Source organism: Crinia signifera, chromosome 11, assembly GCF_055691185.1.
Source record: "Crinia signifera chromosome 11, ASM5569118v1, whole genome shotgun sequence".
NCBI lineage: Eukaryota > Metazoa > Chordata > Amphibia > Anura > Myobatrachidae > Crinia > Crinia signifera.
This window is the reverse complement of record NC_139227.1, coordinates 10,489,628-10,507,679: the sequence shown is the minus strand read 5'-3', so window position 1 is coordinate 10,507,679 and position 18,052 is coordinate 10,489,628. Positions and strand designations below refer to the sequence as shown.

General features: G+C 45.3%; 1 protein-coding gene across 1 annotated transcript in view; it reads right to left on the bottom strand.

Moving 5' to 3' along the window:
• Positions 1–7,634, bottom strand: part of CDH11 (cadherin 11) — a 131,079-nt gene extending 123,445 nt beyond the window's left edge. The window contains exon 1 of the mRNA XM_083164122.1: positions 7,291–7,634. The gene's annotated coding sequence lies outside the window, so the exon portion shown is untranslated. The remainder of the gene's footprint in view (positions 1–7,290) is intronic.
• Positions 7,635–18,052: the final 10,418 nt, after the last annotated feature.

The following is an 18,052-nucleotide window of genomic DNA, read 5'->3' as shown; positions in this document are numbered from 1 at the left end:
AGAAATTATAGATTGGTTGCGATGCGCAACATCACCTCGTTTACCCCACAGTTGGGATTAAATACATATTGCAACCAAATACAGTAGCAATGCAAGGGGTGAAAAATTACGTATTTCGCATGCAGATTAAATAATGTCTGATTTTGCATGCAGCAAACAAATACTAGACAACTTTAACACAAGGGGAGATACAGCTGAGCATTCTGAGAGATGCTAACTCGCTCAGCACACAGCGATGTGTCAGCACTGGCCCTTACCAGCTATTAAGAAATTAATTTCCAGATTACAGATACACACCGAGCGATGTAGGGGCATTTTCTAAGCGATCCAGTGACAATGCTTAGAAATTGCCCATGTGTATGCCTCATTACAGTATATTTAACTTAGATATGGAATAAAACTAGGATATACCGTTCCCAAATATGAATCTCTGTGTTTTAAATATTTTAAATCGTCCTCTCCTACAGTGCAACATGGCTTTGTCAAATTTGTTGATTTGCAAGTGCCACAATTCTGAATCAAGAGCAAAATGTCTATTTACAATAGTAAAAAGAAATTGATAGAGAAAATGGCCTGAGCAGTTATTTTCACAGCTTGCCTCAATAGCTGATACAAAAATGTGTTGATTTTACAAACAGCAGCATTGTCAATTTGTTTACTATAAATAAAGTTGTGACAATAAGAGAAACGACAGATAACAAATGACTGCGGCATTCCGATTTCCAACTGTCAGATGCTGATTCTTAAGATTTGTCTATAGGAGTAGTAACACATTGTACAAGGGCAACTCTCTTAGGCTGGGTGGTTTTAAAATAATGGGTCAATAATGTTTAGGTCGACCACTATTGGTCGACAGTGACTAGTTTGACACATAAGAATGGTCAACATACACTAGGTCGACAGTGACAGGTCAACACAAGCTTATGGTTGACATTTGCATGGTCGACACTCAAAAGGTCAGTACGAGTTTTTCATGTTTTTTTGTGTCTGTGTTGACATATGTCGACATGGACACCGTATACGTGTACCCTGTCCCCTCGCATGGCTCACTGCACTTGCCATGCTTCAGATACGGGATAGTAAAGTATGAACCAAGTCGGTTTATGATATGTCGACCATTCTTAGGTTTCGACCTAGGCATTGTCAACCAATAATGGTCACTGTTGACCTAGACCAGTGATTTTCAACCTTTTTACCTTGCGGCACACTAAATAAGATTTTAAAATTGCCAAGGCACATCATTACATCCCCACAGGGCAAAACACATTGGCCCACACAGGAAAAAAATACAACCTATTGGCCCCCATATAAAAATCAATCACACAGGTAACAAAAATAAAGTACATTGGCCCTTTACATGAAAAGAAGAGACTAGTAAATAACAGTTGAACTCGTGGTGGCTGTAAACTGGTTTGGGCATATCTAGATCTGGGGGCACACTTGAGAACAGCTCAAGGCACAGTGGTTGAAAAACACTGAACTAGACATTGTCACCCAAGGGACCGTCTGGGTACACTCTATGCGAAATGGTTAAGGAGGTCTATTGCATTGTGTGTACCCACCTTTACTCCAAACTTAAATACCCTCCCCCCCATGTCCCCCAGAAGGATGGGGGACATGGAGGCCCCCACACCCCCCTCCGTCTGCCAGTCAAATACCGGAATTTGCATCACTTTGGGGAGGGGATGGGCTAAAATGATGCAAATTCCGTCATTTAGTACCACCCCCTCTCTGTAGAGCCGCAAATCAAAGCATTTACGGGAATTGGGGTGGGGCTTACTGAGGGCAAGGCTTAATGGTGCAAACTCCGCCCCCTAGAAAAGCTGCAGAAGGTCTCCTCTCCGTGCTTCTCCCGGAGAGGAGACAATTCAGCTAGGCAAGTACTGTATGCTTTACTCTGAATACTGGATATCTATATTCTTATTATCTAGGCTCCATGGTTTGTTCATATTTATTGAATAAAACTTTAAAAAGTACAGAAAAAAATGCAGCCGTGAACGTGTTACGCTGGGAGTTGTAGTACTCCAATGTCTGCCTAGGAAATGCTTGTAAGCCAACAAGAAAGAATATCTGTTATTTTCTATATTAGCCTCACCGTGGAACATAAGGCCTTCATTAAGCTGTGGAATGAAGGGATCACGAGGAAAGGGCCCAGAGATTGTGAAAAGATGTGCATAATCTAAAGGAATGAAAACATCAGACAACCTGTGGGGGGAATCACTTCCAGATGTTTAAATACTGTAGCTGTAAACCCCCCTACCCCCCCCCCCTCCCCCTTCCACACATTCACCACCCCTCACTCCCCCACAGCCCACAAAAAAAAAAAACAGTCCAGGGTTGCTTGTGGATTTACCAGGATCTCTGACAGCCATGAAAACAATTTGCCTTGCAGGAATTTTGTCTTACTGCTCAGACTGAAGTATTTCCAGATGAAAAAGCCATTGTATCTGGCATATTGAAGGTATCAATGTGAAAGAACCAGTCAGGAAATGAAGCCCGAAAGCAGCAAATAACAAACGGCGTGTCACCAAGTGCCGAATGATGATTAAAACGTCCTACATTTTCCATTTACATCTGCACAAGCACTTTTCTTGCCACAGTGTCTGTAAGTCATTTAAACAAAACGTAAAGGATGGAGAAACCGGCAAACAAACAACGTAAAGAAAAAGAGGGCTATGGGTAAAAACTGGAACCGGTCATGACCGCGAAACGCCGGACTGGACAGGTTCCATTCATTAGTCTCTGCTATTCCTGAGCTTGTAGTGTCCTCTAGCTCAGTGGGTGCCTGTCTGGGGGGAGGGGAAGGGAGAGCAGGAGGTGGAGAATACAGCACCCCCTCCAGACGGGACACCCCCAGACACCCCCACCCCCATATACTACAAGCTCCAGACTGCAGAGTTTGACGGTCAAGTCCGGCGTTCCGGGGTTAGGTCCGGTTACGGTTTTTTCTTAGTCCAGAAAAAGGGCAATACACCTATACTTTTTCCTGTCTCTACACAGCCTCTGTCCCAGGCATGCTGGCGCTGGGTGGAAACCACCAGTGGCGCATCTAAGAACCTAGTATTACCAGCCTTCCCTATGCTGAGGATGCACAATTAGTAAAACACGCAGGAGCCTATTTTAAAGTCCTGCACAAAAATAATTTTTATAGTTTAAAAACTTTGCTGAACTTAGTTATAAATGCGATAAAATTTAATCACAAGGATATTGCAAGTCATCAAGGACTGCAGGCCTAGGGGTTGATTTACTATAGACCTGGACAGCACAGATGGTGCAATGGTTATCATGGGTTCGATTTCTACCATGGCCCTAACTGTGTGGAGTTTGTATATTCTCCCCGTGCTTGTGTTTGTTTCCACCAGGAACTCTGGTTTACTCCCATAATCCAAAAATAAACGGTTAGGCTAACTGACTCCCCGACTAAAATAAACCCTATTGTGTGCATGTGTATGCAGTATGTGTGGGGCAGACTAGATGGGCCAGCTGGTTCTTTTCTGCTGTCAAGTTCTTTGTTTCTAAAAAACGAACCAACCTATCATCCACTGTTATTTATCAAACTCAGGGGTAACTGCACAAAGCCTTGTTATCTGTGCTAATTCTGCTTCGCCCCCATGTATGAAGGAGCGTGCTTAGTGACCGGGGCGCTAAAAAATAGCATGCGGATAGCAGGGGCCAAATTCATGAACGGTCAGTAGAGTTGACCTTTCCAAAACTTTCCTCTATCGATATCATTGACCATACACCGCAGCACCGATGTCCCTGGATGCGGCGAGTGCCGTCTCTGGGCTGCAAGTGAGATCTCGCGAGACTTGCGAGATCTCACTCATGCCCAGTGGCCTGGTGGTGAGGCATGGCGCATCAGCACTAGGCTTTGACGGAGATCGCGCCCAAGGATGTTAACAAATCTCGGCGATACGACTTCCTGCAGCAGTTGGCTGGTACTGTTATATCTCTTCATTTTGTCACTGTCCAAGGATTAGTACATCTCCCCTATGATCATACATTTTACAAATAATTGCGTATGTATAACAGAGCAAAGGAGCTTTTTCCTCTATTCTAAAAATATCACCACATCCTAGCGGAGTATAAAGACCTACAGAATTTCACCCATACACAATGGTTTTGTTTCCACGTAGACTTATTAAACTCTGCTGAAACAATATTTTCTGTGCCAAATTGGCCTTTAACCTTAAACTTAAGTCTGGTACCAGATAAACACAGGCTGCATTGTATAGTCCACCAAGATTGTTACGGGCTGTTTAGGGGCCTAACCTTAATTGTTCAGCAGAGAAGTTTAAATGTAGATGTCATTGGCTGGGCCTGCTAATTAGTACCAGACGCAGACTATGCAGAGGTTGGGAGTCTTGAGAAACAAAGACTTTTTTTTTTCTTTACAAATTCGGCCAATAATTCGCTGTTTTACTTAACTGGAACCACAATACCAAACAACGCAAAACAAACATGTTGAAAAGAAATATAACTCTACAAACTTATATAGTAACTACATTGTAGGACAGACGTACTTTCAAAGAAACCCGTATCATCAAGATCATATTTCCCCAACATCCCTAAAATCTGCTGTCTAAAGAAAACGATCAAAAACACCACTACTGCTAGTGATTTATATTTAATGGGCCATCAGCGTTTTAGGCCTAAAAGTTTAAAAGAAATTCAGGAATCCTTATTAAAAGTGGAACATTCATAGCCTGACTCTAACAGCGGGATCCCACTTAAACTGCAGTCTGCTTTTTTTTTTTTTCTAACCGTGCCTTTTTCTAGAGCATTTCACCTCTTTGTGCTGGGGTGGTTGGATACTGTGCATGAAATTTGTCTGTACGTCCTGTGTCCCCTAAACGCTGGCCAAAGTTAACGCCAATGGGCAGCTTTGGAAAACATGAAAAAAACAACATTGTATTCCAAATTTTGTTACGCACAACAACAAAAATGCCAAATAACTGCAGTAAATACCATTCTCTTATAGAGCTTTTCAATAATATATATATATTTAGAAAATTGTGCTGAATTATCAGAACTCAGAACTCCAGACTAAGCTTTGCAATTTGTCAAATTTTAACAGTGCGATTTTTAAAACATTTTGTGCATTACTGATTACAATGTCCACTGTTTGAAAGCATTTTTCCTTCTTGTACAGCACTATGGCCTATGTTGGTGGTTTTTTTTATGTTTTATTGCGGTTTTGCCATACTTTATACAGATGAGCATACTTCATCATAAGAACTATGATAAATGTTCTAGAAGTCATACAATGGCACATTCAGCCCAGGGATACATTGTTTTCAATAAAACACATTGCGTTAGCATGTAGACAAAACCTTGGTGGGATTATTTTACATCCAGTTTATGAGCACCATGCAATAAAACGTAAGTTCTCTATTCTGCTGAAGCCTCGATGTGAGGTGATAAAGAAGACCTGAAATTTTCTTTCTCGTAAAAATTCAGACACTTCACAATCATCCACTTGTCTTCTAAGTCCTCAGCGGAAAAAAAAGAATTGATTTAGACACACGTTATATTATAGCAGCGGAGGACTTTCCTGTTTTAATTAAATGCTAAGGTTATTTTACTTAGTATAATTGAGAAGGGGGATATAACAGTGAGGCTGCACCTATAGCACAACATATATACCTATGTATATTAAGAAATAGTACACAATAAACGCAGCAGCTATGGAGTGAGGGAGATACTTGTCTGTCAGCTCTGTTATGCTTTCTCACTGAACTGTTACTTGATTAAATAATTCAAAAGAAAATCTATTCTTCATGGGAGACGCAGTTTTATCCTAGATGAACAGAGAGGCTATCTATTCAGATGCTACTGTATTACCAGCCTCACAATGCAGAGATGCAACCCCTCTCTTAATAATAGCTGCTAGACTGTATATTGCATAAAAGAGAGGGGCACAGACATGCACTGAATCAGACCCCAGAGTCACTCCATATATCTACTACATAAGCAGAATTAAATGCACTGAATTCCCTAACATACTACTGCGCTCTTTAGAGGGTCACATCCCCCCTTTAAACCCCCTCCTGTTCTGCAAAGAGTTTGTTAATAAACACACCCTAAGGATGCATCCTTCTACAGCCACAGGATGTGTTTGCAATTAAATATTTAGGGTGCTATCCAAGAAATCAATGCATCTGGGGAAGGTAGAGTCATTTGCATGGTGAGACATTGTCTCACCAAGGAAAGCTCTCTCCAGGCTACGGTATCTGCTATCGGCGCATTAACGCTTTACATGCCAAGAAGGCCCAGGTTGAACCACAGGGGTGAGCAGTTAAAGAGTTAACGACACAGGATAATGTTGTTGGCATGCAGCAGCTGCCTCTCCCTGCAAAAACAGACCCCCTGTAGCATCACCCTTCCAATAAGACTTGTAATAAAGCAGATTTTTTTTTTTGTTGGGCTGTAGATAAAATTAACCTCTTCTCTGCCAATTCGGGTTCCCCAAAGTCACAGAGTTACGCATGCACAGTTTACAGAACTCTATCTGTTTTAACCATTTCACAGCGCCCAGAGTTTTTTTTTTACAAGCAACTATCCCGCAATGTATTTTAACCCTTTTTTTTAAGCAGAGGGAAAAGCAATGAGGCATTATTTTTGTTACCCCCATGCTAGAAGAAAGGTGATGTGGTCTGTGCCATCAATCAGACAGATGAACTGGAATGCCTCCTGGCACGGGGGTGGTTAAAACTGAACCAAGTGAATTTAAACAGGATTTTTTTTTTTTATATTCCAGATTATCCCCAGTAATGTCCTCTTCTCATCCCAATTCAGTCACCTCCATCAGACGCAAAGGTCCAAACATCCCCCTCTCTGTGCCAAGATAGATGTGCTCAAAAATATATATATAAAAAAGACGTAATAACAAAATAGGGGCAAAATTAAAGTGAAATAAAGCAATAAAAAAAAAAAATACAGGCAACATTTGTGATTTTTGTAACCACAATGCCAAAAATCAGCCATAAGATCCTTCCTATGTGGCAAGTAGGGATGCCAAGGTACCAAAAGCTCCAGTGTGGTTCTCAAGGAGCTCAGAGGATTGGCTTTTGGATGGGCAAACAGTTGCTCCTAGCCCAACCTGGCTTATTGCATTCCTCCAGGAGTAGAAATCTCTCTAGTCTCCTTTCCCCCATGGATCTGCCAGCTTCACCAGATCCCCAGGGTGGCATTCTGAAGGAACACGCAACTGGCATGAGGACAGAGATGCAATAGACAGGGAGACAGACAGGGATCCCTTCTGAGTGGAAGGGGTTCCAGGGTCCTTACCTTGGTGGCTTCTTCAGATTGCACTACAGAGAAATAATAAGGTCCCATTCACAGGGAGAACCAGCAGCATCCTAAAGTCCTGTACACTCCAGTCCTGCAAGGAGATCCGAGTGAAGCTTGGAGCTTCTGGCAAGGAATGCAACAGAGGGAGAGAGATAGATAGAAAGAGAGAGAGGGAGAGAGGGAGGGGGCAGGCTAGGGCTGAGAGCAAGCTGCTGACGGAGAGAAGGAGAGGGGGCCAGTGAGAACAGAATCACATGAATAATTGCAAGAGGCAGGGGTCTCAGACTTGTGAAGATGAGGAGTGTTGTCCATCAGAGCTGACCCTCAGCCCTTCTCTGCATCTCCATCTCTGATACTATCTGAGAGATGCAATCAAGGGATGCAAAGACTGGATTGATGCAAAGCAGATTGCACAGCTATGGGAGCATATGGTGGAAGGGGGGTGGAGGAGGGGGGGGGGTGAGCTGGGTGCTCAGCACCTCTGTGATCAATACCAGGTTTTGGGGGTACTTGGTGGCATCTTGGGGGGAATCAGTGTTCTCCAGCGGATAAACTGTGTGTGTGTGGAATGTCTGTTTGCTTTCATTACATTCAAGAGGGATTTAGATTTGCATAAAATATGCATTCATTTGGAGGGATTGATAGAGGGAGAATGCTCGGAGGGGGTGTGGAGTGAGAAGGGGGCAGAATCTGCCAAATACACTGTATAAAGTGTTGAGTTCAAGAGCTGTGGGAGGCTGAGCTAAAGCAGGTCAAAATCACTAAGAATTCAGAATAGATGCAGCCAAAGGAAGATGCACAGTTTAGACACTGTGTACACTGATCAATGGACAACTAGGCTATTGGGCTAGTGTATGTATACAGGCTGTCCAGGATCTATGCAAATGATCTCTCTCGCTCTCTCGCTCTCTCTCTCTCTCTCTCTCTTTCCCATTCATAAAACTGCAACAAAAACATTATTTATTGTCATTTTAATTCTCAGCATCCTGACAGGCCCATGCATTTGATAGATGTGCTTTATGTGTCCCAGAGTCACTTAGCACCAGCATAACCGCGCTCGCTTTTATCTTGAGGTTCTTTTCAGCAGAGAAAGGGTTAATTATCACTTCCAATGTCAGGATTAAGTTGTCCTCCATAGGGCAGTACAATGAGGATGCGCAGGAAGAAAATTAAAAGGAATCCTGTTCTTTATCTGTCGGCGATTATATAGAAGTTTAGTCGTTCTTCATATTAGATTGTTAGTTCTTCGGGCAAATGTTTTTTTCCTGGAACAGAAAATGGCAGGCTTGTGCGGTTGGCACGGCGTCCGCACTCCTGAGTTTCCTGGTGCGGAGTAATCATTCCAAGATTAATCTTTGACGCAGGCGTTGAATGGTATGAATGGAGATATTTACTAAGTGGGTCCCAGCTGCGTGAGTGATGCAATGCACAGAGGACTCGAAGCTGAGGGGTGTTTTCCTGGACAAATCTGGTGCTTTCGTTTAAAGACCGTCTGCAAGTTGGAGGCCCGGTTGGTTTGCCGCTATTAACCCTTTCGAGAGCCAACGTTTCGGTGAGAAATCCTCAAAATATCCACTAAAAAATTGCCATCGCCGCTCGCAGAGACTGTTCCTTTGTTTTTGGGTGCAATATTTAACTAAACTTCAGTTCATTGACTTGGCCGTATTTGTATTTATTTATACTGTGAGCAGCGCTGGCATTTTTTCGCGGCTATTTTGAATATCGCTCACCGCAGCATTGGCACTCAAAGGGTTAATAGCGGAGGCCCTTATTTGCTTACAGCACAGTGTCCGTGAATTGTGTTCATTCCTTAACATAAATACATCAAGTATAGCCTATTGCGCCGCTTTGTTCTGCACAAAATGAGTTTTCCTGAGGTAAAACCGTGGTCTTTTTTCCCCAAATGAAGATGTTTTTTTCCTCAGAGGATAGGTGAACTTTACAGCATGCACATCTTTGTGTAAATCTCAGTAGGCCGAACATGTCACCTCAGCTCCATTTTGGGGTCACTGGTTTTCGCTCCATTCCTGCTACAACAAGAAATCTCAGTGCGTCAGGACTCTCTTGACACCGTTAGGGGAATTTTTCAAACCTTTACGGCAGTGAAGACGTTAACTTACATTATTTCAAGAGCTTCAGGAAGAAAGTAAAGCACTTTCCAATTCAGTTTTCAGTTTTTCTAGTGTGTGTAACGTTTATAAATCCTCTATCTTGCATTAATGGTACATTATTTTGTATTTATGTTCTACAGCAGCTCCCCTTCAAGATGAACGCTGACTTTTTTTTGCATGTTGTGTTCTATTTACTAATCTCACTTTCTTTCACTTTTTTGAATGCAATTCATTTCTGATACTTTCGTGATGGAACAATTACCAGCGGACTGCGGTTGTGCCGCAACTAAGCTGTGCACGTGCTAAGATTACTTTGTGATCGCCGAGAAGGGCGTGGGGGGAGCGGGTACTTTTTACCTGGGCCAGAGTCTGCTGGAGGAGCCTGGGACCCATACCCCCCTCTCCTCTTGGCAGGGAACCAGGTAGTGGGGTGAGAGATGACAAGCTGCACAGCCTCTCTTCTCAGCTCAGCACATGCAGCTCAGTACCGTGTGGTGAGCTGGATAGAGAGGCAGCAACAGCCCATCATCTCTTCCCTCTCATCTATTTTATATATGTGGGAATGGCTACGCCCCCCCCCCCCCGGAGGCCCTCACTGGTCGCCATGTCCCATCCATTTTACCGAAGTCCGGCCAACTTGTCGGCGTTCCTATTCATACTGACATTTTGGGCCGTACTGCCCATTTAAAAGAAAAACCTCCAAGTTCGTCTGGCATCCCGCCTGGCCGCCGCCAGACTACCACCGCAATACATCCGACCCTTTAAATGCAGAGGGATTGACAGGAAGGGCCTATTTGGGGGAGCTAACGTGGGAAAGGAGGCAAAAGCACCCAGTGTGCGCAGACATAGGTCAACCCTAGACGTTGAAGTTCCTCGTTAGAGTGTCGGTATTGTGTATGAATTCGCAACTGCGCAGAGCTTGTGGGACTCTGTCACCTTTCCTAGGTGACAGCTTAACTTGTGATGATTAGAAAGTGTGTTACTATTTGCGCATACAGTTGCATGCACACATGATTTTGTACCTGTGTGGGTTAGAGCATACAAGCTACATGCAACCACCGCTTTATAAGTCTCTTCTACAAATAAAAAAAAATGCACATTGGGACTGTTTCTTTATACGAGTACTTATTTTTCAGCACACAGTAAAAGGTGCATGGCCACTTCTATTTTCTTGCCACCTGCAAAATCAGTCTGAGCCCAGCTTTATGTGATTGCAGCTCCAGCTGGAAATGCACTTGCGTGATTCCGTAAACATACTGTACCTTCCAATTACAATCAGCAGATTATGCAAAGCATGGAGACACTGGGCTGAATAGGTGCTCTCCTCACTCTCCTACTGTATGGTGGAAATGTGTATAATGGGGCAGTACGGACGGTGTAATGGTTAGCGTTTCTGCCTCACAGCACTGAGGTCATGGGTTCTATCCCCACCATGTGTTATATATACGGGGCAGTACGGATGGTGTAATGGTTACATTACTGCCTCACAGCACTGAGGTCATGGGTTCTATCCCCACCATGTGTTATATATACGGGGCAGTACGGATGGTGTAATGGTTAGCATTACTGCCTCACAGCACTGAGGTCATGGGTTCTATCCCCACCATGTGATATATATACAGAGCAGTACGGATGGTGTAATGGTTAGCATTACTGCCTCACAGCACTGAGGTCATGGGTTCTATCCCCACCATGTGTTATATATACCGGGCAGTACGGATGGTGTAATGGTTAGCATTACTGCCTCACAGCACTGAGGTCATGGGTTCTATCCCCACCATGTGTTATATATACGGGGCAGCACGGACGGTGTAATGGTTACATTATTGCCTCACAGCACTGAGGTCATGGGTTCTATCCCCACCATGTGTTATATATACGGGGCAGTACGGATGGTGTAATGGTTACATTACTGCCTCACAGCACTGAGGTCATGGGTTCTATCCCCACCATGTGTTATATATACGGGGCAGTACGGATGGTGTAATGGTTAGCATTACTGCCTCACAGCACTGAGGTCATGGGTTCTATCCCCACCATGTGATATATATACAGAGCAGTACGGATGGTGTAATGGTTAGCATTACTGCCTCACAGCACTGAGGTCATGGGTTCTATCCCCACCATGTGTTATATATACCGGGCAGTACGGATGGTGTAATGGTTAGCATTACTGCCTCACAGCACTGAGGTCATGGGTTCTATCCCCACCATGTGTTATATATACAGGGCAGTACGGACGGTGTAATGGTTACATTACTGCCTCACAGCGCTGAGGTCATGGGTTCTATCCCCACCATGTGTTATATATACGGGGCAATACGGATGGTGTAATGGTTAGCGTTTCTGCCTCACAGCACTGAGGTCATGGGCTCTATTCCCACCGTGTGTTATATATACCGGGCAGTACGTATGGTGTAATGGTTAGCATTACTGTCTCACAGTGCTGAGGTCATGGGTTCCATCCCCACCATGTGTTATATATACGGGGCAGTACGGATGGTGTAATGGTTAGCATTACTGTCTCACAGCGCTGTGATCATGGTTTCCATTCCCACCATGGCCCTAACTGTGCAGAGTTTATATATTCTCCCTGCGCTTAAAGTGGAAGTGACGCTGACCGCGGTGGAACGCAACCGGAAGTGACCATATGGAACGCACACAACTTCCGGTCCGTGATTTGGCGGGAATTGCGCTATTTCGCGGAGGAGCGGCCAGTAACTACAAGGGGTATAAATATGGGAACCTGGACACTAATCTTCCATCCAAGCCTGAGGAAGGAGAGATAGATCTCCGAAACGCGATGACTATTGGAGGAAGATAGTGGACAGAAGCACTGAAAGCATGGACACTTTTTCTGCACCAGCACTTTATTGGGGAACCAAGCTCTCTGCGGTGGCACCGGGCATAACAGCTCGGCTTTCACACTTTACCTTTTGGCATATGTCCACCGCAGCATCCACATTGGGTGAGGTCTCCTACATATTTGGAGTGTTGTTCCAGTCTATTCGTGTGCAAAAGTCTATTCGTGTCCCATCAATATTGTAAAGTTTATTATCTTTTTTGCTTATAAACCTTATTGTTTGCCTCACAAGTCAAACTGTGTATAGAAATAAAATGTATTTTTGCTGTTTTGAACATCGTGTATCACCCCAGCACCTATTTTTTCATATTCTACACCTGGTCTATTTATGCTAAGGAGTTGGTGTTTTTCTCCTTTCTATATGAAATAGGTTGCAAGGGAGTGATACTCGTAGTGTGCTACAATAATAATAACCCTTTTGGTTTGCATAATGGACGGGGCTTACAAAGCACTGCGTGGAGGCAGAACAATCACACACGGAACTTCTGACAGTATAGTATGGTGTATTGGATTGCAGTGCAACACACCACACACCACAATGAAAAGAAAAATAAAAGCTGACTGACAGCCTGCCTGTGTACTGTACCCCTGACAGCCTCTGCCCTCTACGCACTGACACAGCTTGCCTAACACACAACCAGTACAATAACCCAGCACAAACCACAGCACAAACCCCTCTGCACAGCACAAATCCCCCTGCACTGCACAAACCCCTCTGCACTGTGCCACAGACCCCTCTACACTGCATAACAACCCTCTGCACTTCACAACACCCCTCTGCACTGCACAACACCCCTCTGCACTGCGCCACAAACCCCTCTGCACTGCACAAACCCATCTTCACTCCACAACACCCCTCTGCACTGCACCACAAACCCCTCTACACTGCACAGCACCCCTCTGCACTGCACAGCACCCCTCTGCACTGTACTGCACCCCTCTACACAACATCCCTCTGCACAACACGCCCAGACCCCTGCACTGCACAAAGCTGGAAACTCGTGACCGTGACGCGAGGGGCCTATGTTCGGAGCATTTCGGATTCCGAGGAATCGGAACCGCTCATGTCTAGATATATTACCACAACAAAGCTCACACAAAGCCGGTGTAAAAGCCTTTTGAGCACAGTGGTTGTGTGTGGCCATCGGCACAGCATCGGAAGCTCTGAAGCATGTGCACTGTTTTACCCTTATTGTGTTAACTAATCTAAAATACAGTAATCATGCTCCTTTGTGCTGCATTCAACTCCCCTGAGCCTGTTTAATGTTCCCTCCTTCACAATCAGTGCTGTCTTGTTCTTGGCACTCCATTCACTTCGGGCATGATTCAGAGATGTACGCAGCAGCTGTGCAAAAATATGGTAATGCAGCAGGAGGCATCTTGTGTCAGAATATGCCTACTATCGCCATTCCGATCATCGGTTTTCTGCGTAACACCAAGGTAATATAGGGGGAAGGGGAGACCGGAGCACCAATAGGGTAACAATTCCACCACAGTCCAAGTGGTGGCGGGGGCGTGGGGGGGGGGGGGGGTGGAAATGGTAAATATGAAGTATGGAGGAGCAGTGTTCTCCTGGTTAGGACACTCGCCCAATAAACAGATCATCTGTGTAAACCTTAACCTTAATGCTAATAAATACAAAATACAATCTCAGAGAGAGTACATACAAAACACACACATATACACACAATATACAAATATAGTACTGAGAAGTACTAGTACTAATTTTTAAATCCCGGCCCATATTAAAGGCCTCACTTCCAATATAAAAGCAACAGCAGTTTTATACGTAATGGTAAAACTGACAGAATCCCAACGTGTGGATGCTGGGTATTACAGTACTGCTAAGAGGTAATCGGCACCAGAGTTATGCGGGTAGCAATCCAACATCAGTATTTCAGTGTTATGATAAAATAAGATCACAATGTGTGAGTATTAATTATCATGGTGTTTCAAGAAAGTAATCAACAGCAACAGACCTATATTAGGCAGTAATCCAGCATAATTTAACACCGGATCACTATATGACAATCATTTTATGACAATTTTCTTTTGTTTTCCGTAACTCTAAATTGACTCAAAATGGCCACCAGCCAGACGGGTGCGGGTGGTGGGTGGGATTATCATAGTAGTCACACACAGACGGAGAGGTGACCCGCTGACGCTGAAGCTGTCTCTCCCCCCAGCTTAGCACACGCCACTGAGCAGTGTGTGCTGAGCTGCGGAGAGAGGCTGTGCTGTTCTCACTCCCCACTGCCGGGTCCTTGCAACTGGGAAGGGGGATCGGGCTGTTCTTTCTGCAGATGTACAGACACAGGGCAGCATGTACGAATCTATGGCAGTACATTCTGCCACACTTTGCGTTGATACTAAGTACTCACATATTTACTAACATATGGAACTGGTATTACAAAAAGAGTTGTCCTTTGCAAAGCCAGGATTTCGGTTTTTGGCCCCGGACAGGGCCTGATTAAGGGTTCCAGCTGCCCTAGACTAATACAGAAGTGGCTGCTCCCCCTTCACCACCTGCCACCATCACTGGGGACCCCTACTTCCAACATCCTTATAGCATTCCCCCATCTAGCCATGCCTCACTGCCTCAGTGTAGTAGGCTCTGGCCTCAGCTCCATTAATATTGTTAATTACCGCTCTTATCAGCGCTGACAATGGCGGCAGTGACATCAATCACAGCCTTGGAGGTGGAGTCACAGGCTGCTCTCAGAGGATCTCCTCTTCCCAGCATGCACTGCTGCTCCCACAGTTCCCCAGGGGATATCTCACATGGCCTTGCAGGACCCTGACCCCAGCATTGATGGCAATAGGATGGGCTACCACAGTTCCCGGGGAGGATCTCACAAGTCCTCAGCCCCGCCTCCAGTGGCACCAGTGGCAGTTACAGAGGTTGGACTCCAGCACAGTCAAAAATTCAAAGGGGGGGTCACCTCAACTGCCAGTGAGTCCAGGACAGTGATGTTTGGAGTGGCAGTAGGTGTGACTCCCCTATTTGAATATTGGACTGTGCTGGAGTCCAACCTCTGTAACTGCCACTGGCAGGGAAGTCCAGGAACAGAGAATGTTGTACCTAATGGAATGAGTCATGTTGGAGGGTATGTATTTCATGTATAATAGTTCCCTATTATACAGGTCCCTGCTGCTCCTGTGACCAATGGTGCAGTAAAGTAATGCTGCAGAGCAACAGCTCATTTTCAGCACCAGAGGTCACTGTGCAGTATAGTTGTGTGTGTGTGTGTGTGTGTGAGGGGGGGGGCATGACCGGAAGGAAGGTTGTGCTGGTGGTGGTAGTGATGGCGATGTCTGTAGCGGTTGGTTTGCACAACATTATGTAATGTATACATCTTTTGGGCCGATATTATCACAGCACATCGGCATCGGGAGATTTCGGATGGTGATACATTGACCCCTAAATGTAAAACTAGAAACTGCTTCTATAATCAGCACCAAGAGTCCAAATCTTTCATAGGATTATTGCGGTTTTTATGCCTCTATACATGGAAGCTGCTCAGCCATCACAATTGTATCGGAAATTAGCCAAATCCCCCATGTGCTCTTTCTAAAATCCGCAAAGCAGTAAATCTTAAGAACCTTGAAAACAGCAGTCAACATCTTTATCATTAACATCGCTTCAGTTCTCCAGGAGTGAAAGGGTTGGAGCATTATCTGTCATCTCCTCGCTGCCCCTTCAGTTCCATCATCTCATCTCTAGTATAATAAAAATACATGTACGTAAACAAGCTTCACTGTTCCCATCCCGGCTCATCAAGGACCTGGTTTCTCAAGCAGAGATTGGTTAATAAGGGTAGGATACGTCTTACAGCACAGGGCAGGCAGGAATCATGGCCTGCTGTCCCTGACTGATTGATATATATTGATGGTACGCTGAGGTCAGGCCTTGACGAGCTGAAGGGTGGGAAGATACCCAGCACGAGATGTGGCCTCTTATACTGAGGAGGAGGCATTTATCTTCTGTGGTCCATTGAGAACCTCAAGTACCCTAAGGGAGGGAGGGGGGGGATATAAAGTATTGCTGTATGCACTGGTTTTAGTGACAACAGGAAAACACGTTGCTGTGATTGTGTACACTGTCCATACAGACCTTGGTATTAATTACATGTGTGTCATGATTTACATAGTGGTTGTCATTTCTTACTCAAATTGCTGAGAACTTTGGGGTAATTCAGACCTGATTGCTTTTTGCACAGTGGCCGATTATCGATGAATTTCTCGTTCATATGGGTGAGTGTGTGACGTCAACTCCTTAGAGTTGAGTGAGTGACGTCAACTTAGACACCAACTAGGTCAACAAGCATTAGGTAGACACCACTTGGTCGACATGCATGAAGGTCGACATGACTGATGGTCGACATAGGTTATGTTGACAGGGTCATTAGGTCGACACAAGCATTAGATCGACATGGGGAAGGTCGACAGTCAAAAGGTCAGCATGGAGTTTTTCACTTTTTTTACCCGATTGTCGATATGGACAATGGAATGTAGCACTGCGTCCCCTCGCATGGCTTGCTGCACTCACCAGGCTTCGGCACGGGGCAGAGAGAGTGTGGGGTAGGATGTACCAAGCAGTTCTCTTATCTGGGTACACACCAAAATGATTTGGGCACAATCCCATCAATCTGGATCCAATTCAGACCGATTGGATGCAGATTGTATGTAGATTGGGCTTGTTTGGATCGGAATCGGATCCCATTCCGATTCCGATTCCAATCCTATGCGCGGCCCTACAGTCGTTTGGTCATTTTACAGATCCTACCTGCTGCAGTAGGATCTGTAAAAGATCCATTCAACTGAATACGGATCGGATTGGATTGGGATCGGATCGGATGCAAATCGAATGCAAATTGTGTGCTCAACAGATCGTGAGACCATCGCATGATCTGCTGAGGATTTGCTTCCAATCCGATTCCAATCCAAATTGTTTTGCTGTGTCTGACCCTTTCACAACTCTGCAACTGATCGAGGCCGGAGCTGACGTCACAGACTCTCCCTGGAAACTCCTGGGCACACCTGCCTTTATCAGAACACTCCCAGAAAACATCAGGTTACCACCCCCAAATGCCGATTTCCTTTAACGCAAGCTCCAGTTGCTTTGTGTTTACGATCCCTACTCTTTTTCTGCCGCTATTTCCCCTCATCCATGCGCAATGTGGACAGTACGCATTCAGAGTCCTTCGATAATCCGATGTCCGACTTGTCATCTGGGAGGGATCACATGCGATGGCACTTTATGTACCAAGTTTTGCATGTGATAAATCGCAAGAGATTTATCACATGCAATTCCCGGGGAGCTGCAGGGACAATGGGAGCGGGGGACAGCAGCGGGGATATGCCCGCGACCAGAGAGCGGGCGGGCGCAGGGAGCCGGGCAAGAAGCCGCTGGGCAGGGGGGGGGGCGCAGAGTACCAGAGAGCCAGGCAGGAGAAGACGCTGCAGCAGCAGCCGAGTGGCGGGAGCAGCAGAGCACTTCCAAAAAAAAGAAAAAGGCCATACAAACGCATAGGAAGCCATTGATTGGCTGAGACCTCTCTCAGCCAATGAGCGATTGGCTGAGAGAGGGCTCAACCAATCAATGGCTTCCTATGCGTTTGTATGGCCTTTTTTGGGGGGAAGTGCTCTGCTACTCCTGCCACTCACGCTGCCGCTGCTGCGTCTTCTCCTGCCTGACTCTCTGGTACTCTGCGCCGCCCCCCCCCCCTGCTCCCGCTGATGGCAGCGGCTTCCTCCTCTGCCCGGCTCCCTCCTCCGGCCGGCT